The following is a 24036-nucleotide window of genomic DNA, read 5'->3' on the forward strand; positions in this document are numbered from 1 at the left end:
TCACCCCACGGGGCACCCCAAAACATATCTTAAGCACACCATTATTAATATCCTTATCGTAAACAGATAATACCGTGTCTGGGGGCTCGTTACCGTGGAGAGCCGGGGCTGGGCCGATAACACCCCCCGGTCTCTGGCAGAGAAGCGAGAAAACATTTTTCATGGCAACAGACGGCAACATGGACCCCAGCGTAGAGAGGGGGAGAGCAGCAAGGCAGCACTTAGGCCTTCCCCAAATTCTCCTCTATTCTTCTCTGGCAGTTCCCAGGTAACCTCCAGGGATGGCAGGTCTGCTTGAACTTGTTTACAGGGCCAACAAGAGTCCGGAGCACTCTCAGCTCACTAACAGGCTGTGATTTTGTGCGATACCAATTTGTAGAGGGTAAAGATTGCTCTCCGGCCATAGAGCTTACAGGAATTCATGTGAGCGCTTTTGGTTTGGTCAACTCCCAAATCAGCTGGGGGTTACTGGATAAGTCAGGACTGGTGTGTTTGACATTTCTGGCTGAGAGTGATGCAAAGTGGAGGCCTAATGAGACAAGGATGTGCTGAGCTCAAGTCACGGGGTCTTTTATCATCCGAGTAATTCAGTGAAGGCTTAAATCTATCCAAATATCTGTCATTTTTATAGCAAGGAGCCAGCAACAGCAGTGAAATACGATTAATGACGTCACACCAGTCTCAAACTGTTTCATTGCCCAATTACACGCATTATGAATTGATTCCGACCAAACAAACTCAGCGTGTGATTTTGAAAATAGTAAAAGCCGCCAGACTACCTCCTGTTCTCATATTTTCTTGCTGTACTCTCATCCATTACAGCTGTCTGAAGTCGGATGTATGCCTCCTCCTCCCACTCCCATAGCTCTAACATCCATTACTCCACATTGGCAACGGACAGACACTTCCACTCCCACAGTGCATCTAAAATCACATCACTGCTGACAACTACAACGTCTGTCGGCCTGCACATTCACACAGTGCGTATCCATGTTAAAAAGTGCTATTGCTTTGGCTTTCAGACGTTTGTGATGCAATACAAACTGTCTCTTTAGGATTTTCATTGGAAAACGTGTCAAATGTCGCAACGTCTCTGAAACCAGCTCCTGAAAAGAAGTGACCCAGAACAATTTTGCTTTCATGGGTGGTTGACATGGCTTTTACACTTTTAGTCAAATTTATGGAAATAGTCAACAACTTAGGTTTTTAAACACCAAAGAACGTAAAATGTTCCATTAGAGTGAGTTGTGGTTCAATAAATATGATGTTTCATATCATTTCAATCGCAAAATATATTTTCAAAAATAGCACCTGACATTGATAGGATTTAATATACATGTCACTGAGGAAATACTGTGTAATGTGACACGTGTTACACAGGCAGCACCTTTTAGAACTAGATTTACATTTATATTAGAGAAATAATTCAACCTACCTTTTGTTTAACATTTAAAATACCATTGGTAGTAATGACCTCATTGGGACAGCAGATGGCAGTGTTACTGCATAATTTAATTGAAGGTAAAATATAAATATTAGAGGTAGGACTTGACTAAAAAAAATCAAACCAAGGTTTAATACTTACTGTTATGAATAATCACATTCTATGTTTTGTTTTTGTTTGTAATATCACTTTTCGTTGTATTAATGAATAAAAATGAACTGGTAGACGTCCCAGTCAGAATTTTGATCTCATTTTTGAAATTTCCTAACTAACATCATCATATCTGAGCCCTCCTCTTATTTTTTTTAAATGTATCACAATAAAATACAGTCATGACTTAATCATATTTCTTTCATTCATTCTTTCAGTCTTCCTCAATAGCTCCCTCCTTCGCTCTTCAACAAACATCTATTCCAGGTTTCTCATTAATATATTGAGCTCACCTTTTAAATAAACAGTATTTCAGTTATGTCTTCACAGTCTAGCTGTCAACAGGCTACATAAAGAAAAGGCAGAGTGCGACCAAAGGCCTATGTAAGAGGAAATTCTGCGTCTTGTTGCTGTCTTGTTAATTCAGATTAAAGAGAGCTTATCGATATATCCTGGTCCAATCTGCTGTAGCCTGAAGCGCTTTGCCTACTGAGAGTGGGCTGTGCTCTGACTATGTGCAGTTGAATGAGGTTTTATTGGGTTCCTCAGAACTGACAGGCGGACCGTTGCAGTGGGCCTATGTGATGGGGGTAACTGGGGAGTGAATAAATTAGCCTCCGGGCTGCTCCTCTCTCTCTCGTTCTGTTTACTCCATTTCCAAGCATCGAAAGCATCATGGCAGACAAACAAGCAGCTTTAAGCACAACACAACTGTTGCTCACGTCAGCGCCAACATACAGTGGGCATCAAAGGTGTTTGCATGAACTTGGATACCTGCCGTTCAACGCCCACGTGCGCACACACACACACACACACAGACAATGAGCCTTTCAAAAATGAATCCCACACATGCACAAACATTCTTACAGACACGTTTCGTACACGCGCGCACTCCTGTGCACAGCGAGAGTGACAATAGACAGAGGCACTTCTGCGAGCACAAGAACACCCTCATACACAAAACTCATCATACTCAAGCTCTTATCAGTAATTCAAGACGCATATCAGTAGCTGGTGTTTCTGCTGCTCTGTGCATGCTGAGTGTCTGGGTGACAAACTGACGGCAGCAGAACCATTATTTGCTGTCTTTGGGCTGTGACAGATGACAGCACATCACAGGGCAAGCAATTAAACTATAATCACACACACACACACGCACACACACACACACACCCGCTCATTACACATGCAGGCGGCGGTGTATAATTTTGAAGGGTTTGTGCTCACTAATTCAGAATCATTGGAACAAATAAAAAGGTGAGCGCACACACACACACAGGCGAGCGCGCGGTTTGTTGTTGTTTTGAGGCACCACAATGGAAAGTTTATGGAAGAAGCGCGTGTGACTGAAGGCAATCAGCAGGTGTCAATCAAATGGGCGATAAAACGCGATGAAGGGAACTTATTCTCAGCTTAAATATTGGGTTCAAAGGTCAGAAAGGTCCAGACAGCCAGAAAGCACCATTGACAAAGTAGTCCAAATACAGCTTTAAATAAATCGGCTGGAGCACAAGCATTTACCATCAGTCCGTCTGGAGTCGCCGGCTGCCCCTGGCCTGTCGCGCGACACCTCACTCACACTCATCCATCATGGCTGTCAGGTGTCAGGCTCGGCCTGAGAGAGGGTTCGTGGGGTAAAAAAACCCCCTCCAAACAGACAGGGTTACAGCACGAGCAGGAGAGTCCCCCCCATTACACCATAATGATGTGTGAAGACAGCCGTAATCAATCCATGGCATCTGAGCCACATTGGAAGTTGGCTTTTCCCTGCCGGGCCAATTGTTCGCCCGACTGGGATGAGACACATACATAACTCATAAGAACACTTGTTTGAAATCTGATCCTTGTGAGAAGACTTGCTGCCATGAATAATTAAGCAGGACTTTAAACACCACAGCTGAATTTGCTTTTCGTGATAGCTTAGTGTATATGAAGACGCTATGACCTATTCTTTTACGTCTCAGTATGAAAGACCACCTTTCTTTTGTCGTGCATGATGCCTTTGATATCTTAAGATGAGACGCACAAACTTCATTAGCATCCTTCAGATGCAACTCACATATAAAGAAGGAGGAGATGTAACTGGGTTTTTTGCATTTCACAGAATGTCCAGTCAGTGTGTCTGTGTAGATCAGCGGCAGATCCATTAACCACACCCGCAGAAAATCTGTGTCTTTGTGTGCATGACATAAAAGGAAAGAATTCCTTGGCAACACAGTGATCACACTTCAAATATTTAAAAACACAACACTGTGCGTGGAATCATAAGTAGGCTACATTTGAAAAGGGGTTTGCTGTGTTGCCCATTAATGCCATTTAAACATCATTCAAGGTTGTCACCATTCACAGACACAAGAACGATTCTGGTGAATGCTCCTTGAGTGGTGTTTGAATTCTGGTGGCTTTACTCTGGCGTCACAATGGTTTCTCAGAGGAGGCTGACAGTACAATGAGGTTTGGAAATGATGTTCTCAGTTACATGTTTTCACATTCTGCTGGATGCAAATGAACAAGACCTTCAAACCAAGGTGGTTGGGAAAGAAAAGACTGGAGCATGGTCCCACAGTGTGACACAAAAACTGACCATTTCTGGACCAATCTTATTTCTTGCAGCTATTGACCTCCTCCACTAAAGTACTGTTTTTATCTTCATGCCTCTTAGTGCAACTACCCTTCTCGCAGTCGAATGGACACTTTTTCATGGCGAGTCCCAGTGATGATGTTCCCCTATTTTTGGATCTCTTGACCAACTCTGTCAAATTTGAGCTGATTATGAAGCAGCCCAAACACTTTTCATTGTTGCTAATGAATGCGTAACATTGCCACACAAGAATTAAAAACCCAGCCTTGTAAAAAGCTCTCTCATCAGGATTGGCTTTGGATACACAACAGTCACGGAAAACGCACACCCATGAGTCACATTCCAACTGAAGCAATGACAAAAACAAGCAGGTGAAGGGTACTAGCAGAGAATTTTTCTCTCATTTTATGTGAGTCCAAATTCCCATTTGTCATGTTCCGCCAAGTGTTTCAAGGGTAGTTCACCCACTGAATCGTGTAAGACTTTATCCTCTAATGCCTCCTCATTTGTCCACCTGTGTGCATTATCACCCCAGAGGTGAATAATTTGTAGTTAATACAGTTGAAATTGTTCCACTGCTGCTGAATTAAGTGAGTGGCGCTGCACTATTATACACATGTTGACATGGATATCCACCTGGCCGAGTCTCTGCCAGCTCAGTGTTTCATGAGAGCAAATGTATCAGTTTGTGTAGACAAGTGTTTGGCCGTATATGTCTGTTAACACAGCAGCCCAAGGCAGGTTATTCAGCCGGCGGCACGACAGCATAAACAGAAGTCATTCAACAGCCAATCAGGCAACACTATGAAACCTCATCCGAGAAGGAGAACGCAAAATCCATACTCAATAGAGATTCACGGACCATGCAAGATTTGAGCTACGTCGGTCATCGACGGCTTCCATGATGACTATTGACCAGCCAACGATTTCCAGCTCTATAGCGGTGTGATGAGATGACTTATGACGGAAAAGTGCCACTTTCAGTTTGGAGGATGAGCTCATTTTCGACTGATTCCATAACACTCCACAATCCACCTGCTGTCTTTATAGTCAGCCATTCTGCTGCGCTCTCTCTCTCTCAGTCATTCAGTGTGAATCAAATTATCTATAGTGTCAGGCTCGGTGGCACCGTGCCCAGAACACCCGTAACACAGCCCATGCATCTTGCATTTTGGATACAGAGAGAAACGTACGACTCTTGTGCGCTATGGACACAATGAATGTGACCGCTCTTAGCCTCACTACTGTTTTCCCTGCTAGATTATTCTCACTTTATAGGCCTTTAAATCAGCCTCTTCTTGTAAACTGATAACACAATTATTCTTCAGCGCATCGGAAGACCTGAGCCAAGGTTGATGACACATTATGCATAATATATGCACCATAAATCAAAGGAGCTTAGATTTATCTTCTCCGTCCTCACTGTTGGACTCGATGCAACCCCTAAATCAGTCAGACTTGAGAGGGCTACAAAATGAATTGGCAGGTTTCACTGGAGCATGGAGGAAGGGAAACAACAAGAAATGAAATCTCCCAACAAAGCATAACAAATGATGCGAACACATGGCGTATGAAAAAGGATGACTAAAAATAGCAGCCCTATTGTTAAGTAAACATTCAGTGTTAATAAAAATGCCCAGAAGAGGACAATTAATTAGCCACGCCGGATGTGAAAACACAGCCATACATCAAGTTCAAGTGGAATAACAATAACAAGGCGGTAAGGGAGCGAAGCCACTGACCGCTTACGTCCCGCAATCTGTTACATTTCAGTGATGAACGCTGAAAGAGGGTTAAAAAAAAAGCAGATGCACTTAAAAAAAAAGAAAGAAATATAATGAAAAAATAGGGGTTTGTGCTGTCATGTGTCCTTAGGAAGCTCATGCTCATGCCCGAGCACGTCTGCTTCCCTGACTGAAGACACAGTGTCTGTTGATGCTAATGCTAGCCAGCTGGGCGCACAGCCAAAGGCATTAAGTGGAATCGAATTCCACCAAACTAGCTTTAATCAGCAGGTTTTTAAGGTTAGAATTACTCTCCCTCTCCTCCAGCCCTCTGGCCAAGGTTAAAGCAGACACAGACAGGGGCTGGGCTTAGCTAATGGGATAGAGGGGTGGCACTGTGCCCACAGAGTACCACCAACACACCGGCGATAAGCACATGGCAGCACATGAAGCAGTTTCTTATGAAATCGCTTGCAAATGACGACGCACACACACACATCCTGACGACGCCACGTGCTCGCATTCATTACAACACAAATGCAATTTGGCAAACTCATTTGAAATAGAGCCACAGATCACACATTAAGTTTCCCTCCATGCAACGAGAGGCAGGAGAATTAGGGCGACAGCATTCTTATATTAGTCGACATAAAACTGAATGAAATGATTGTGTGTGACATTGCAGAAAATGATGAATCCACTCAAGTGTCGAGAAGACATTTGACATTATTCATATTTTATATATATATATATACACAAGCACTACTATCTTTTGCTTTGACAAAAATGGAATAAAATCAGAATCAGAATCCAATTTATTGCCATGGTCAGTGGGGATCCCACCAACTAGGAAAGTGCTTTCAAAATAAAAATAAAAAAAACAACAACAACAAAGGCTGATCACAAATTCAGCAGTGTGAAAATAAAGCCTGATCAGGATTTCACAGAAAATTGTGACCTGCTATCACTTAAGATATCCAATATCAATGAACCCCTAACAAAAGCAGCAAAAAAAAACAATCCACCGTGGAAAATAGTTACATCCAGAGATGCAAATGACATATTGATGGATCAATATAACAATTTAGCTAGTCTGGAGAAAGATGACAGCAAAACATTTACATTCATAAATACCAAGCATAAATCCAAGCAGGCAACATAAGAAGCCTTCGCATAACACTGAAGAGAGGCAATGCATCCACTCTGAAGTTTAGTCGGTTTAGTGAATGGATTGGACGCATAAAACACTGAAAGGCCTTCTCACTAGAAGGAAGCAGAACAGGCCAGCTGAAAACCCACACACAAAAAATGAGGTGAATAACTGGACAAGTGAATGCATCAGGCTGTTTTGTCAGAAGTTTCACAAAGAGGCAGCAGGTCAGTTTCCTTGACCCACAGCCTGCGTCAGTCATCCACACACCGATGAATATCCACAAAAGAAGATGAGTGAACCGAACACAGTACTGCTCTGAAGTCAGTTAGTATACCACAAGAGCGATTCTCTCCTTGATCTATTTTTCTGGAATGAAGTGTGACGTTTCAGATGTAATTCATAGTATAACTCGGATTCATATTACGTGAAATCCAGCGCAAGGTTTTTGAGAGACAAACCAAGTCACTTGTATATGTAGTATGTAGAGGTACTGAGCAGCATAGCTTTGATCCAGTTAGGAGACAGTGATGTTGAAGGCAGCATGATCCCATGGTGAATCTCAGGATGGGTATTTCATGCAGCCTCAGACCCAGTGGCTCCATTACACTCAAATAAACCACAATGTATGTGCTGGAGATTGGCCAAAGACGTGTCCACATGGGATGTATGCATGGATTTGTTGGTGCATCATGTTGGAAAGTTTTCTGACTGATAAGAGCGCAACTGAACTGATGCACAAGTTAGTGAGCAAAATAACACAACATTGTATTAATATTCTCAGGATGAGGATGTTGCTAACGGACAAGGAACAGATGGTTAAATTTAGGTTGTGTTTCCAATTACCATCTTCATCCACAAATCTTTTGAAGATCTGTCACTCTCTGTAGTGAGAGAGAGAGAGAGAGAGAGCAGCTGTGTGGGCTTTCTTTCTATTGCATGGATACTGTGCATGTTGTGCAAGCAAGCTCAGGAATGGACACCTGAAAACAAATCATTTCGGTGTACCGGGTTCATGCCGCCAGGTTCTATAGGTGTCAAACTGTGACTGTTGAGACGGTGGAAACAGGTGTCTGGAAAGTGCTTAAGAAGACGTTATGCACTGCCCCCATTAGCATAATGACGAAGTGCGATGAAAGGAGTTTAGACAATAACCTTAAAGAGTTCTCACACAGTCATGCTGCAGCTGTTTAATACGCATACAAGCCATTGTTTGAGGCAGGATGACCGCCCAATAACCTTCGCCTGTGGTGGCTGAGGTATGAATAAAAATGCCACCGTGTGAAAAAAAGCAAGATGAATTAATGAGCCCCATCATCCAACTCTGTGATCCCACTAAAACAAACACACAACCTGCTGAAGATGACATCACAGGGTCCCTGCCAGGGGTTATGCCAGGCAGACACGCTGCCTAATTGTGAGAGAGCGCTCGGATTTGTAATGGTGCAGAGATCTGTTAGGGCTTATTAGCAGAGGATCATGGCCTCCCCCCCCCCCCCCCCCCCCCCGCAGTGATCTATAGGCACTTCAAATTCCAATATCACCGGCGTGAGCAAGGAGGAACTGAGAGAGGCGGTAAATCATGACAGGTCCGACTGAGCACAGGCAAAAAACAGAAGGAATGGAAAGGTAAAAAAAAAGGAGAGATATTGTATGGAAACAAGGGAAGCAACGAGGAAATCACAGAGGGAATGAGGTGATTGGAGGGAGTGCAACACTCATACAGGAAGGAGGAGCACACATCTGGGAGACATGAGAGGAGCAGAGAGGAGTGGAGATATCATTACCACGGAAACAGTGAGAGAAAATTCCTGCTGGGGAGAAACACACAGAACGTGGCGCAGACAGAAAGGAGAACGAACACTCGGAGAAGAAAGAGAGTGGGAGGAAAGCGAGAGAAGAGGGGGAAGAATACATGCTAACTGGGAGCCCAAACCCTGTGCTGAGGCTTTATCCTTCACAGGCGGAGGAGCAACAATCGCAAACACATTTTCTCTCACCCTGGCCCTAAGAGAGATAAAAAAGCAATTTGTATTCTATTCCTATTCAGAGTCGCTTGGCCTGTTTCTCTGCCTGCATATTTGTAAACACAGCTTTGTCAGAGCAGCTTAATCTTCCCAACACAAACACAGACTACAGGAAGGGGGGGCTCCTGAGCGAGAGGAAGGAAAACAGTGACGAGGGGAGAGAAGGGCAAAGGATAAGATGAGAGAAGAAGGGTGAGAAAGGGTGAGGGGGTCAAACAGGGAGCTGTTCTTGACATCATGGATCAGCACATGTTCCGTCTCTGCTACAACAGAGAGCCAAAGTGCCAATCCCAGTGACAAAAACAAACGGATACTGAAGCTATGGACAGGAAGGAAGAAAAAAAAAACAACCCACAGATTTAAAAGCATCAACTCCCTCACTGCTTATCATGTCAGAGGGATAGGAACGTTACATGCCAAAGTAACAATCTTCAACAACATCTTGGAAACAATTTATGGAGAAAAAAATTAACGCCATGTGCCATTTTTCTTTTCTTCTGTGAAACAGCAATATCGGCTCTGAAGTTTGAAATTATATAATACAATAACATTCAAAAACATTTGGCTCGCGACAGCCCTGCCTGAATAGGATCATTATCATTTTGTATTGGTCTGTGTGGTTGCTCGCTCGAGCCTCAACTTGAAAGAAATCAGGTGACTCGGGACGATACTTCATTCTAACATGCAATGAGCAACCGAAAGGTTTCTCAAGAAGTCACTGCCAGTGGAGCCAGTATAAGGTGCTTGTATTGGGAGCAACCTGGTCTGTGGTTCAAGAGGTGAAATTCCTGTCATGTGAAAAAGGACTCACATCCCTTCAGTTTCTATGCAACGCTCCAACGTGACAGATGGAGGAGGAGGACCCTTGTGCTTCCTGACCTGTCACCAAGCCTCTCTTCAATGCTTATGCTGCACATTTCAGCTGTCATGGACCTTACGTGCAAACACCTCCAGGGTTCAGGAGAATCAAAGTTCAAATCCAGTATCAGCGAAATCGCAGGCTGCTGTGGAATGCCGACACATCTCAGTGACTGACTATACATTAAAGCTGCGAGTGAAACGACAGGAGAGGGGACTTGAGAGTGGCGATTGTCTGGGCACACATTCGCTCACAGAGGCGTGAAATTAGGCAGAGCGACACCTGCCAGTACGCACAGCACTAAAACGCGCACTCAACTCCAAACCCACACTTTGGCCCGCTCACCACTTCGTATCTGGCGCTCACTCGTCCTCCTTTTATTTCTCCATATTGATAGCTCTCTTTAATGCAGCCCACGGTGACCAATTAAAACTGATGGCTGCCACACCCCTTCAAACTCAATCCCGGAGAAGGAGAAAAAAGGGGTGGCGAGCCAACAAGATTTACAAATATATTATTTTGGTAAGCCACCATGTTTATTAAACCTTTCACTCTCACAGTCTCACACGCTTTGTCTGTGTAAAGGATTCTGGGGTTCGTAGTATGGGAGGTCAGCGGCTGTTCAGCGGCTCATCGTGTTCCACAGAGCTGGCGAGACAGACGTGGTAATTGAGAAAGCTGGTATTGACTGAAGAGCCTGACCGTAAAAAGCACGCTAACTTAGCATACTTCTCATTGTTCTTGTGGACTGTCCCGTAGACAACCACAAGGGGGACTTGAGAGATTAGACTCGACAGGCACATTCACACAGAGACACAATGACGCTAGCACAGCGAGACAGGTTGAGATGCAGACACACAGCAGGCAGATGGGGGAGTCTGAAGCCCTGAGGCGGCCCTGTGATGAACACAGTCTGGAACACAACAGAGAGTCTGAGTGAAGCTCAGATGTTGATGAACCAAGAGGAGTCTTAATTTGATAGTTGGCTGGTTGAAATGTCCACTTATTTATGGAGCTTGAAGCAGGCGTTTAAATCCCAGGTATAGTGGGAAAATCCTCTGCAGGGTACGTACAGTGAGACAACCTGACTGTGATCAACTGCATGGGGGTCCCATGACGAAACCCATGAACACAGAGTGAGAACAGACCAAGGGTTGCCTAAAGCCGAACCACAGAGCTCCTTATTCTGAAGCTGAAAGACGAGCCAACAATGAGGATTTTAGACTTAGACTTCCTTCATTGTCATTGCACAAAAACATATCACTATATTATGGCAACAAAATTTCGGTCTGAGGCCTAGGGTTTCCAAAAACAAAACTATATGTCCAAAAATAATTAATTTTAATCATAATTTTAATTGAATAAATCATTTTAAAGAGCTCACATGGCCTACCAAGTGAAAAGTCTTCGATGGGATGCAAGGAATTTTTACTGTAACAGTGGACTGCCTCCTGATAGGTGACATCACCAGGCAACTGGAGGACCTGTTGGCTACTGAAATGTCCTGACTAAAAGTGTACAGCTTGGGCTAGTCATCGGAGAGTAAGAGAGAGTAATCGGCCAAGTGTGCCAAACGGAGGGAAAGGAAAGCAAATGAAAAGTGACACTTTAATTCACAGGGCTTGGTCTGCTTGAGTTATTATGAGATGTTTGTAAGCTGGCTTGTTCAAGCATCTCTTCTGGCCCCACGCCTGGCTCCCTCTCTCTGTCGAGACCTGTGGAGCTAACCTGTCTTTATCTGAGCTGCACAGCAGGGGACAGCACTCTGCTACCATTCGCCGCTTTGATCCTCCCACTTGGAGTAGGGCTGCTTCAGAACCCTAACCCCACTTCCTCCCACCCGTCTGCCCGGCTTCATCATCACTCATATGCAAAATGTCTCTCTGTGTGCTGACTGTGCTTTGATATGGACAGAGTTCTCCGCACACGCCGCTCCTAATTAACTGTGATTACACACATTTTAAAGGCAAAGGTTAGCCAAGGATTAACATTCAATTCCTGACACAGCAGTACCTCAACCTCCCCATGACGCAATTAATGAAATACAAAAGAAACCTCACATCCATCCAGTTGAAGAGGTAAGAATGTGATGAATTTCCAAACCTTCGACGTGCCAGCTGCCTCTCACTCAAGAAGCAGAGTATGTATTCAAGTGGGGCGGCGGAGTGGTTCCTCTGGATCATGTAGGTGAAAGCCAGAAGGTCTCATCCAGCGCCGATATAATTACATACGGCCTGCGACATAATTCCCTAATGTCTATAATACATGGGCCCTGGAAAAAAGCACTCTCACTCATCGCATTACAAATCCCACTTTAATAGTTGAAGCTCTGAATGATTCAAATCCTTATTTCTGGTTAAACATGTTGTGAATGTTCTGCCATGACTTTGGCTGAGCTTCTCACGCATGATGCCCTTCTATTTTAGGGCAGACAACTCCAGAAGTGTGCTCACATGAGAAGCAGAGAAGGAACAACCCGACTGCTGTTTTGGATGGATGAATGAAATGGATTATCTCCCTGAGGCGTTTCAATTGTTGTTGTTTCTTTTTTCGCTTCTGAAGTACAACCATCCCTTTTACCTGCATTCTTTCAACTCAAGCAGTGCTGGGGATGAAAACAGCCAGTGCTGTGGGGATTCAAGAGAAACCTAGTATTGAAGTCGGAACTCACCGGCTTCATTCACATAAACAGAAATAATCTCACAATGAATAAGACGTTCCTTTCCTTTCCTTCACCACGTTTCATTAAATGTACTAATATGTAATTCCACACGGCTTATGGCAGGTTTATGCAATCGTAAAGTAAGGATGGAGATTAGATTCTAGCATACATAATATGGATATTTGATGATGAGTTAAACACAGAAGTGTGTCTTCTGAAGTGCCAAACGACAAACAAGTTTTCTAGTCAGACGCATGGTACATCGTCATGTTGCAAACGGTTTGGCAGGAGAAGCCTCGACGTGCAGACAAAAGGGACGTCCCAAAGGTTGAGAAGTTGTCGGGCAGTGACAGATCAAAAGAAGAGATGGGGGAAAAAAGAAATTATAGGAACATAAAGATCCATTTTCTATAATGTCATAGAGGTACAAGTCTGCGAGAATGAGGAAAATTCATTCCGACACGCTCACCTCGATACAAATTCAAATACCACCCGGCAGACAAGAACATGGATAGATGCACTGTAAAAGCGCACGGAAGGATGTAAAGAGAAATGTAGCAGAAAAGGAGAAATCACTTCAAGCACAGGGAAAGTGAGAGCAAGACGAGAGAGTGAGAGCCGCGGCAGTGATGGTGAGGGGGTAAGTCGGATTGTCGACAGGTCTCCAGCGGTTCAAATTTATAGCATTGTTTCAATCTCAACAGCGACTACAGAAATTCTTTTTCATATCCTCTCCGTGAGTGCGAACAGAATGATATTTCTGTCCTTCAGAGTCGAATCAGTATTCAAGATGATATAATGTCCTGAAATTTTGACGTTACGTCTCCAAATCAGAATGTTATTTGCAGCCGGCTGTGTTTGCCACGTCCCTCCCTCAGAAAGCAAGGTTATGAATGGTAAGGAGGAGTATAAACAGCCATGTCAAATATGTTTCCATGTCTGTGCCTTGCACAGAGTCCAGTGCCTGATTTATCTGTTGAATGGCCCATTAATCCTGCGACCATGCATGCATCTGCTGAATTATTGATCTCTGTGCTTCTGTAACTAAATCCGTCAAACAATGACAACCCAGCACCTTCTCCATCCCTCACCTCCTTCTCACTTCCATCGTCTATTGCTTTCGCTGCTTTGAAAACGGATGACGTTCACTAACAAAGGTAAAGCGACTTCTCTTTACTGTCTCACCACCAGAGGGAGTGACATGAGTTGAGAAGGATTTGAAGATGTACTGTGAAAATAAATGCATATCCGCCTCATGATGTCGAACGTCAGCGAATGAGTGGGCGTTCACTGGCGGTCCAGAAGGAAATCATTATTTCTAAAATGATACAAATACATTTCTCATGACAGAAAACGCTCTCATGCTTTTGAACTGTAGAAACCCCGATACTAACAAGATGAAGTGACTCACAAAACATTACGTGGGCATCTGAGAAGTCGTGATGACGCAGTTCTGCAGTCAACCACAAGGTGTCCAACAGATGTCATTCACTCAAGTAAAGTACTGGTCCTATGTTGACACTGAAGTCAGTGTTCTGTGTCGCATGTTGATGCATCGGTAGATTCCCTGATGCTTTAGGCAGCACGCCACTTTAAAAAAGGGATGGCGGAAGGGGTTCAGGTTATGCCATGGAGTGGTGCCTGTTTCGCTGTGGATGTTCTATATATTGTCACTTGGCACCTCATATTATCATTTACTCACTACACTTGTTTGGCGACATGTTGCATTAAATATGCAGTCATCACAAGACCTCCAAGTTGTCCCCGTCCCTCATGCCCTAACCCCCATCCCTCCTGTGAAAATCAGGTGGGAGGGGATATGTTAGACGCCTATGCATCAACATGCAACACAGAAAGACTGACTTTTTGCTAAACACAAAAGTCGATTGTGGAAATGTGACGTCTTAGGAATATGAACCTGTTCTCACCCTCACCATAGAAGGATGTACTTAACAATGTGCAGCCCACTGACCTATACAGTATGTGACAAATATTAAGAGTCATTGCTCAGTGGATATGGCCAGCTCTTATACTCAAGATGCCAAGATGTCAAGATGCAAACAATGCCACCAAAACACTGCAAATATGACAATGATTTTCACAATGAAATCAGCATAGACAATATGCCAGTGTACAAACCGAAGGTCAGTACGACCTTCGAGTCCTGCAATGCATGCTGGGATGCCCGCGACAAAAGAAGGCATTAATCCAACATGCCTTGTATCAAGACGGGCAACACGAGTGGGGACAATTGTGGCAATGGGGTTTAAGAGGTTGAGTGAAGCCACACCTCCATGATGTTGAGCAGAGTGTGGTGCCGTTGGTTATAATGGTCTTCAAGTGGCTCATCAGACTCGCATTGACTTAAGTTGATCAATCCTCATACCAAGTGTGAGCTAATTTGGAAGAGTACCACTGTGCATGACTCATTTTTTTTACACATGAGCCATAAGAACACGCTGACTATGCCCCCTCCTCCCTATGCCGTGTCCCGGACCACAGAACTGTCTCAGCAAGACTATACCTCAGGCAGCCATCACTGATAAGATTTGGGAACTATGCTCCGATGGCTAATATAAATAAGATTTAAGACTCTCTCGATCCACTTCTTATTCAAAAGACTTATTTTTTTATCTGTAAAGTAGCAGCATCATCCATTACAAATCCCCATGATGAGCGGTGTCATACTCTGACAGACTGGTCACTTGTCCCGAGGAGATGCGAAGATGTATTTGACAGGCTTCTCTGGCACTGCCAACACTTCCACTCCACAGTCCTGGCAACGGTGCAAAATGATGCTGAGAGCAGCAGTGACCTCCTAAGGTGATCAGCTTTCAGCTCCCTGCCGAGAACTCAACCAACAGCTGCTTTGTCTGGAGCAGAAGGGAAACAATGACCCTTAATTTATGTCTACACCCTCTCAGCTTCCTCCTCCCGCCTGTCTTTTTGACTTGCTTTTGCATACTGCGTTCAAAGTAATAAGTATTGTATCTCCTTGAATGCCACAGTGCTATAAATCAGAGGGAAATAGACCTGTCATCTGAGTAAACAACGCACAAGACCAGTTATCATTAAAAAACAAAAGAGTTTTGGAAGAGCTCCAGTCATGCATACGGATTAGCTGGGCACCCCTCGACCAATCTCCTTGGCTTGTCCTACCAGCAGGCACTAAATATTGCAGAGTTGTAAAAACACATTTGGACATGCTCAAACACACATCGGAGCAAAATGAACAGACAAACGACATTGCCGAGTTCCTCGCCGCTGTGATAAATCCAGGCTCATGAGCAGGTGCATTTTGAAGTGTTTGGAATGTGGCAGGTACAAATAAGAGCATAATTCAGGGATGATACATGATGAAGTGACCAACAAGCATCCTGGTGGGAAACACTGAGACGCACAAACATGAGGCTCGCGCAGAGACGCTGATTGGCCCTGACAACTCCATGTGCGTTTGATGGCTTTACAGTCACTTTGATTATGATATTTGCACCCTGCCATGACTTCTTTTGATAGAAATGTGGACCATCATAGAGTCTTCAATCACTGCCTGTTGGTTGGAATGACATTACGAAGACTCAGGTCAGCGCCTGGAAAATGAGCTCCAGATTTGATTGCTGAGGGAACATTGTTCAATGTCACCGCAGTGTCATGAAAATGTGGCGTCATTTGTCATGTCTCACCATCAGTGTTTATGATTGCATATCCATTCTAAAGTGAGCTGCATGACAGCCTGAATGTCAGATTTGCGACAGATACAACACACAGACTAAAGTGAGTGGGAATGTGAGCAAGATACTTTATCGGCAGGGACTCAATCAGAGAGGTTTTGGTTGACATCATGACTTTTTTTCCTGCTAAAATATTTCATTAGAGTCTCCCACAAGAGTCAATCTCCTTGTCTGACAAATACTGAATAAATCAGCAACTAACAAAATTATGTAGACACTATTCAGGATATGAATCAAAAATGAAGGAATTAAAAAATGTTTTGTGATAGAAAAAAGGCTCATAAGACATTTTCGGCGCCTCAAGGGTGCATGTCAGCAAAAACAGAATAATTATTTGTGAAAGTTCGACAGCAAAGACCGGAACACAAAATACTCAGTTCCACTGAACTGAGGGCTAAAGTGCTTTTCCCTCGCCTCATCTCTGAGATACAACCAAGTGGCCCATTCCTATCTCTGACATGTTAAATATGATCGTAATAATGTACACCTCAAACACATCTGCGCAGGCATAGTTAAAGTTCAGTGTTTGACTGAGTTGTGGTCCAAAACAGATGGCAGGTTCTTGCTGGAATCTTACTGTGCGGGCACATTCATCACAAGTTTCACTTCTTTCTCGCCCAACAACTTTGAGTTGGAGCCACTTCGCTACAGCCTTACATTGTCTGCCTGGTGCTAGCAAGCTGTTTATATCCCACCCCAGGATGGACTTTATAGCCACATTGTTGCTGATGAACGCATTAATGGGAACTCCTTCAAGCTATAACTAACTCCAAATGTGTCACACTACAGGAGCAACAGCCACAACCCATTAGTTCCTTGAAAACCAAACGTTTCCGTGAGTAATACTTGAGCGCGGGGGTGACCATACGTCTGTGAATACTGCACCTACAAAAGGCCTGCAGGAGAAGGTCTGCGGCCTCTGCTGCAGTGTTGGGTACTGGTGGAGGAAGTGAGAATAAAAACACGGGGATGCACAAGCAGATTCAGTGCATGCTGAGGGGCACAAGCTTTCAAGAAAACACCCACGTGCGACAGCACAAGTCAGTCTGTCACACAAATACTTTTTAGAAAAGAAGATTTGAATACAACTAAAGTGATCCGTATTTCTGACTTTGTTGCTTACACCTTTCCACTGCATGCAACACAATGAAATAAAACGAGTTCAATTCTGAGCTAGCTTGTACGCCAACATAACATGGTCATAGATGTTGCATAAATTCATGGTCCAACTCAGTGAGTGCATATTAAAATTAAAAACAATGGGACTAGATTGTTAACCGTTCGCCTGCCTCTCCTGCAAAACCGACGGGAGATCACGGCGAGATTGTAATGACTAACAGCAATAATATCTGCGCTGGCTATTTATGGAGTGTTCATAAAGCACCCAGTGGTGGGGGAAGATAAATCAGTCAACCTCATACCGGTTATACCTCGGCTTGAGCCCAAATTCAAATATCCACACGGACTTAATTGCGTGCCCTTGCAATGTGGCAAACATGTCGCCCGTCTTTCTCTCCAGATAAACCTGTCTTGCCTGCCACATCCCAGGCAGGTAAGCTGTGGACGTCAGCATCAGCCTGACAGAGAGGTCCGGCACAACATCTCTATGCTGTACGGGAATAACATTGGCTTAAGGGTCCTCTTGTTATTGAAGCTTCACCATGCCCAGGAGCCTGGATGCTATCTCATTATATAGGCGACAGGTTTGGTGGTCTTCCTGTACCACCTGTCGTCCTGTCAGCTGTCATCACGTCGGCCACATGGCCACCGCAGCATATGCAATCGTGTGTCTTAAGAGGCATGTCATATTGAGTCGTCATTCTTAAACGGAGGGGTGGGATCGACGTGAATATGCTTTTCAAGATGAAAAATAAACGTTTCACCTTCAGGCTCCTTGAACTAAATATCATTTGCTGCCAACATCAGACTACTTTAATAAGTGCTAATGGCATTGCTGTTGGTTGAACATCATCATGCAGCAGAGTTAAAGTTACAGAGGGGTCAACATGTCGGCACATTTCCACGAATGGTTATCATGCAAAAGTTTCCCAGCAGCTGCTGTATTTTCATTTGTCACTCAGTTATCCAGTTCTTATGAATTCTTGAGCACAACTGAAAGCAAAATGTAATTCAATAGAGAGAAAAACAGCCGGATAACAGCGGCGCATATGAAAGACTGAGTATTGTGAGTAGATTAATAAAATAAAATCTGCCGGGTGACAAACGACAAGCAGCTTGGAAAATAAAACAGTCAACTTTTTGACTGATAAAATGACACTTAATATATTTACTGGAAAGCACTTAAACCATTTTTCCTAAGACTGACAAAAGGCTTTTTTCGAAACAATTCTTCCAGCATGTGTTGCATCAAATGAAGGCCATGAAAAGTAATGTGTTATTATTTTAACGTTGCTTATGAAACACTGTTCATGTTTCACGTGTGAGTTGTGGAGATAAAAGAAGGGAAGAGAATTAAGAAAGTAAATGAAGAGGAAAGGAGAGGGGGGCAGGAAGGAGTGTTAATGCTTGTGAGATCTGCTGATGCCGCCGTGTTTGTTCTGTAATAGTGTGCCGGCGCAGAGCGCTAGCACCTCAGGTGGGTGATTAGCGGTAATTATATAATTACACAAAATGTGATAATAAACAGCACAGAGGGAATCTGCTCTGTCGTCGTCTTCGCTCCACCTTCTACCAAGTTATTTTAAAACTCCATTTGCGACTTGGTAGCTTCTGTTCATGTGGCGTGGCACAGGGAACCCATTTGCACACAGATATTCCCAACCTGATCCAGAACGTAATGGAAAGCACACTTGTCCTCTATTCGCACCTGTGAGTAAAAAACGATTTGCTCCCTGACACGCAGTAACGGCCAATAAAACAAGTGCTGACTTGCTCCCAAAAGGCAGCCGAGGGAAGCAAGGGGACAAATGAACACAAACTGGGAGTAAAAAGCTGATCCCAAGAGGATTTCGCCTTTTTTTGTAGTCTTCACGCCCCTTCCAGCGTGAGTGAGAAACACTATCTCAGAGTCGGTGGGGTTTTCTGGCTGCTAAAAGGCATCAGACGAGGTGAATGTCTGATGAATCCCACCGGGCTGCTGGACAACACCTGGAGTCAACCACAAATGAGGGCTGAAGGTTTTTTAAATCCATTACCTTGCGTACGAAACATAAGCAGATACACGCTTTCAGACAAACTTTCGGTACACGAGGGGGGACGCTGCACCAGTAGCCAGGCACAGGGGAGAAAGAGGCAAAGGCAAAGTCAGGATAGAGAGAAAATGGTGAGGATTTGGACAGCGGCGGCGGAGGCGAGGAATAATTACTGCTAATAAACCTAATGGAATTCAGGCCTCACGTCAGGTGCAGGATGATCTGATTACTGCTTGGCGGCTGTGAGAAATTGGGAACTGATCCGGTAATCCAGTCTTCCCTTTTGTCTCTGCCTGGATGTTGATAGAGGTCTATGTGTAAGTGTTCCGTACAATATGGAAGAATATAGCTGAGGGAGGAAAAGTTATTTCCAATTAAATGATTGGGTCTATATGGTATTGCAGAACTGTATAATGTATCTACGTGTCATATTAAATTTCAGATGAGATTTGGCTGTAATGCTAGCGCGTCTGCGGCGCTGAGACACGGGAGGGCGGTCCTTGACACTAACTTTCTTTGACCTGTGGCGCCTCTGATTCAGCCCATTATGCTCGCAGACCTCGTGGGTTGGTGTATTGTGCGTTTTTGTGTGTTCAAACTGTCTGACTTTTCCAACTGGCTGTCCCTCCCTCGGCCTCCAGCTGATGGTGACTGACCTTGGCTGAAATCACAGTTTGGTGGCACAGGGGTCACTGCAGTTCTGCAGGAGGCTGTGCTTAAGTATGTTTGCGCCTCATGGAAGAAGAGGAGCAGCAGTAAATAAAAAGCTTGTTGGTGTGTTTAAGTACTGTTTATCGTTGAAAACAAATTGGTTTTGAAGACTTACGTTGATATCAGAAATGATCAAAAGATTACATTTAAATTTCAAATTCATAAAACAAAAGGACGAAAAATTAAAAGCCAAGGTTATTAAAAAAAAGATCCTGTTATGATCAAAAATATAAAAATGTTTTTGAAAAATAATAAAATGGCGTATTGATTCACATGGTATATTTGACTAACCTTTCCCATGTCACAGCCCTCACATGTTATTGCTGCACGAAGAAAACTGTATTTGCTGTGTTTGTTAGTTAATGGACAGACAACTTGACAACAACTAAAATGTTTACATTTCTGAACCGCAATACTTGCTACTATAGGTTAGCTACTTGATAGTCACTTTGCGATACAAGTAGTAATATTAATAGGGGTTGAAGCCAGATAATTATTGTTGACAAAAAAACCCCAACCTTTTCCGCTCCATCTTTTTTTGCAGAAGTGCACAGCATAATTGGCACCTGTTTGGTTGAATGACCCAGTTGTCTGTTCGAATGTCATCTTGGAATTGAGCTGTCCACATGTGCACGCCAACATTTCAAGAATCATCATGTTCACCTGAACGTGAAGGTAAAACAATCCTCCCCTGGTTTCCAGGACAGCAAATGAAGTTGGCCTCCACATCTGTGTTCATCTGGCTTCAGTCTGGCTCCTGCAGGGAGACTGTTCCAGCATAGCAAGCTGAGAATGGAGCCGGCGTCATTAGCTGAGGTGGAAATGCCTTTCTCTGTCTCCCTCTATCTCACCACAGCACACGCTTGGTCTCCAGATGAGATCAGGAAGGTGGGGCAGTGGAGGGCAAAGGAAGGGTGCAGCACAGCAGACGCCAAGCAGGAAAAGAAGCAGGTGAGGGTGTAGAAGAGAAATGGGAAAGAAGAGGGCTGCAATTGGTAGATATCAGCCTGAGCCTTAAACCAAGCTCGAGGCCTCCCTTATCAAAGTTTGATTTCTTGCTTTGCTGCTCCGCATTCTCAGCTCATTGTGACGGTTGTTGGACATGGCAGCTGCAAGTCAAAGAGATTACCAGGTCCAAAAAGAGGTAGGATGTTTACTTTCAAGTGTCAGCCTTTTAAGCCAATTTATCTAACAGATAGACGGATAAAATATCTCACCATCCTCCCACGCAGAACAAACTCCGCAGATAAACAAAAGATTAAATGGATGCATGTAAAGTCCCAGCGCTGATCGGTGAATCACATGAACAATGAAAGAAACAGTCGACGTAATAAGACGTTTCCCTTTAACAGTAGCATGAAACAGATATAACGGATAGTGACCGCTCCGGCTTCTGCGGAGATGATTCTTTTCACCACCACCAGAAAGATGAAAGGCCTACAGAAATCATTATGTTCCACATAATAACGTATTGACCTTGTGTTGTCGGAGACAAAATATGCCTCATATCAGAGAGCACACACGAGGATTCTCCCTTGACTGTGCCTTCTGCTTGGTACAAAACAACTTGGTGCGTTGGGATCTTGTTTTCATTGAAGTTTATTCTAATTTGAGGTAAAACAAAATATTGATAAGAGAAACCTGTCTCCGTGCAGAGCTCATTCACGTTTGATGTCTCACTTTGAAAAGGCCTTAATCCAAAACAATGTCAGCGCTTTGTTTTCTCTTCATCACTACTTCTTGAATCCTTGTGGAGGCGCTAATCCCCTCAGTGAGTCTGGCCTGCCAAATTTGAGGGACTCAATAATACAGGAGGAGCTCCTCAACTCCCCATCTAGTTCAGGATGTTTTCCATGACTTTGGAGCCTCGTGTTTCTCTTTGGACAGCTCAGAGGAAGGATCACCAGACTTCCCCAAGCCAGAGCGAAGGGATAATTACACCACCTGGTCCTCGTGCTCCAAACTACCTCGCAACTTAAAATGGACTGGCTCCACTCCAAGTTCCCGCCGTGTATTATCTATACACACTTGGAGCCGTTGCCAGGATTTTTTTTCTACAGTGACACTAGCATGTCGAGCTAAATATACAACAGTTTGACAGAATGTCACGGATAGTATGATTGTAATTACACCTCAAGTTGTAACCAACAGACATTTTGCACTTCAGGTCAGTCGTGTGGGCTTTGAAATATCCTTGACCGGTTAACACAGTACTTAAAAGAGGTTTTACAGCAGTCCAATCAGATAGTTATTCAGGTTTTACAGAGTAGCATAGCAGCTTGTTGTGAGAGTACGAGATAACATATTGGATGTTTATTGGACCCCGAGTCAATGCCCTGGGCAGCTTGGTGCTATAAAACTGCCCTCTGTTGCCGGCGAGTAAAGGCAGTGAAGTGGGCAGCTAGTGGGCCCAGACCAGATGCTATTGGGCTGCCAGGGTCACTTCTGTCCCGTAAGCTAGATTCACCAAGAGGTCATTGTTCGTCCTAAAAAGTTCTCACAGACCTTCATAAGCAGTTCGGCAAATACCAGTGTAGAATGGGCAACCGACAAGAAGGGGTGTTGCAGTGAGGCAATGGGGATACGGGTCATCGATACCAGGGGTAGATATATTAATGTTTGATCATCTGACAGATGGAACTCAAATGTTTTCAAATTGTAATTGTTATTTTTCCTTTGCGACTGACCGAAACATCTGAAGAAATAGTACGACAGACAGGCTTCTCATGTAAACACAGCTTATGGTTGCAGTCGAGCGTGACACCAACCGCACTATTTATGAGACCGTAATACTCTAGTTTTGAAATATTGGGCGGAATTTTGAAGGAGAGCCAGGGATCTGACTAGAGGCACTTCAGAGAGCCCGGCATGAGGAACGGGTCTGGCTGAAGCACACAAAAAGGCCCTTTTCCAAACATTCTGTCAACAGCTCGGCAGTTAATTCACAGACAAATCTAGCCCAATCTATCTCTTATCGCTCCTGCTTTCATTGAGCATCTCTGTTATGAGCTTTGTGTGGCGGGACAGCGTGAGCTTGATCATCACAAAAGAGAAAACTATGTGTCGGGATTGCACTTTCAGAGAAGTGCGCCGACGCTACGGTGCCAAAGGGAGCGAAGGCCATCTTTATAGTGCTTTAATCAGAGCAGTGCAGGCCGGTGGAGATCAATGATCTCTCAGTGATAACACTGACTAGGACCTACAGCTCCCCATCACGGGCCCCTCTCCCACCTAATGTTACATTTAATGAGACTATTAGTCCTCAATGGCGTGGCCGGCATCTTAAATTGTTGTTTACTCTGCATTCATTATTAATATCTCATAGTTAGGTATGAATAAAATTAAAAGGAGAGTTGAGACCATTAGCTCCCCACGGTGGATGCTTATTAAGATAGGATGCTTTATTATGTGGACGAGTGGAACGGTGGTAATTGTTCGTCGTGGGCAGGATACGCTGGTTCAGTCGCGGCAGCGCCGTGATTTATACAACCTTGTAGATGTTGCCGGCTCACATGAGGAATGGTGCGCCTTGCTTGAATGCTTGAGAGAGGCGAAGTGCCTGGATTCAGTGGCATCAGATGCTGTTTTCACTCCCCTTACTGCTCATAAACTCTTTGCCCTCTACTGCTCTTTCTTCTCCCTGCATCCCTCTATACATCTTTAATAGTCACCGCTGGGAGGAGTTATTCAAATCACTAAGATCTCCTGTTTCTGCCACCGTTTCAAGTCCGGAGGCAGCCAGAAGAAACAATGGCAAACAGTCAAAGTCACTGGTTCCTGCTGATAGCAGAAGGCAATGTTCAGATGACAAAGCTCAAGAGATCACATTTTTTTTAAACTGCTAG

General features: G+C 44.1%; 1 protein-coding gene across 15 annotated transcripts in view; it reads right to left on the minus strand.

Moving 5' to 3' along the window:
* Positions 1–24036, minus strand: part of camta1a (calmodulin binding transcription activator 1a) — a 268368-nt gene that overhangs the window by 55470 nt on the left and 188862 nt on the right. The gene's annotated exons all lie outside the window — the stretch shown is intronic.

The sequence above is a fragment of the Synchiropus splendidus genome, chromosome 18, assembly GCF_027744825.2.
Source record: "Synchiropus splendidus isolate RoL2022-P1 chromosome 18, RoL_Sspl_1.0, whole genome shotgun sequence".
Taxonomy (NCBI): domain Eukaryota; kingdom Metazoa; phylum Chordata; class Actinopteri; order Syngnathiformes; family Callionymidae; genus Synchiropus; species Synchiropus splendidus.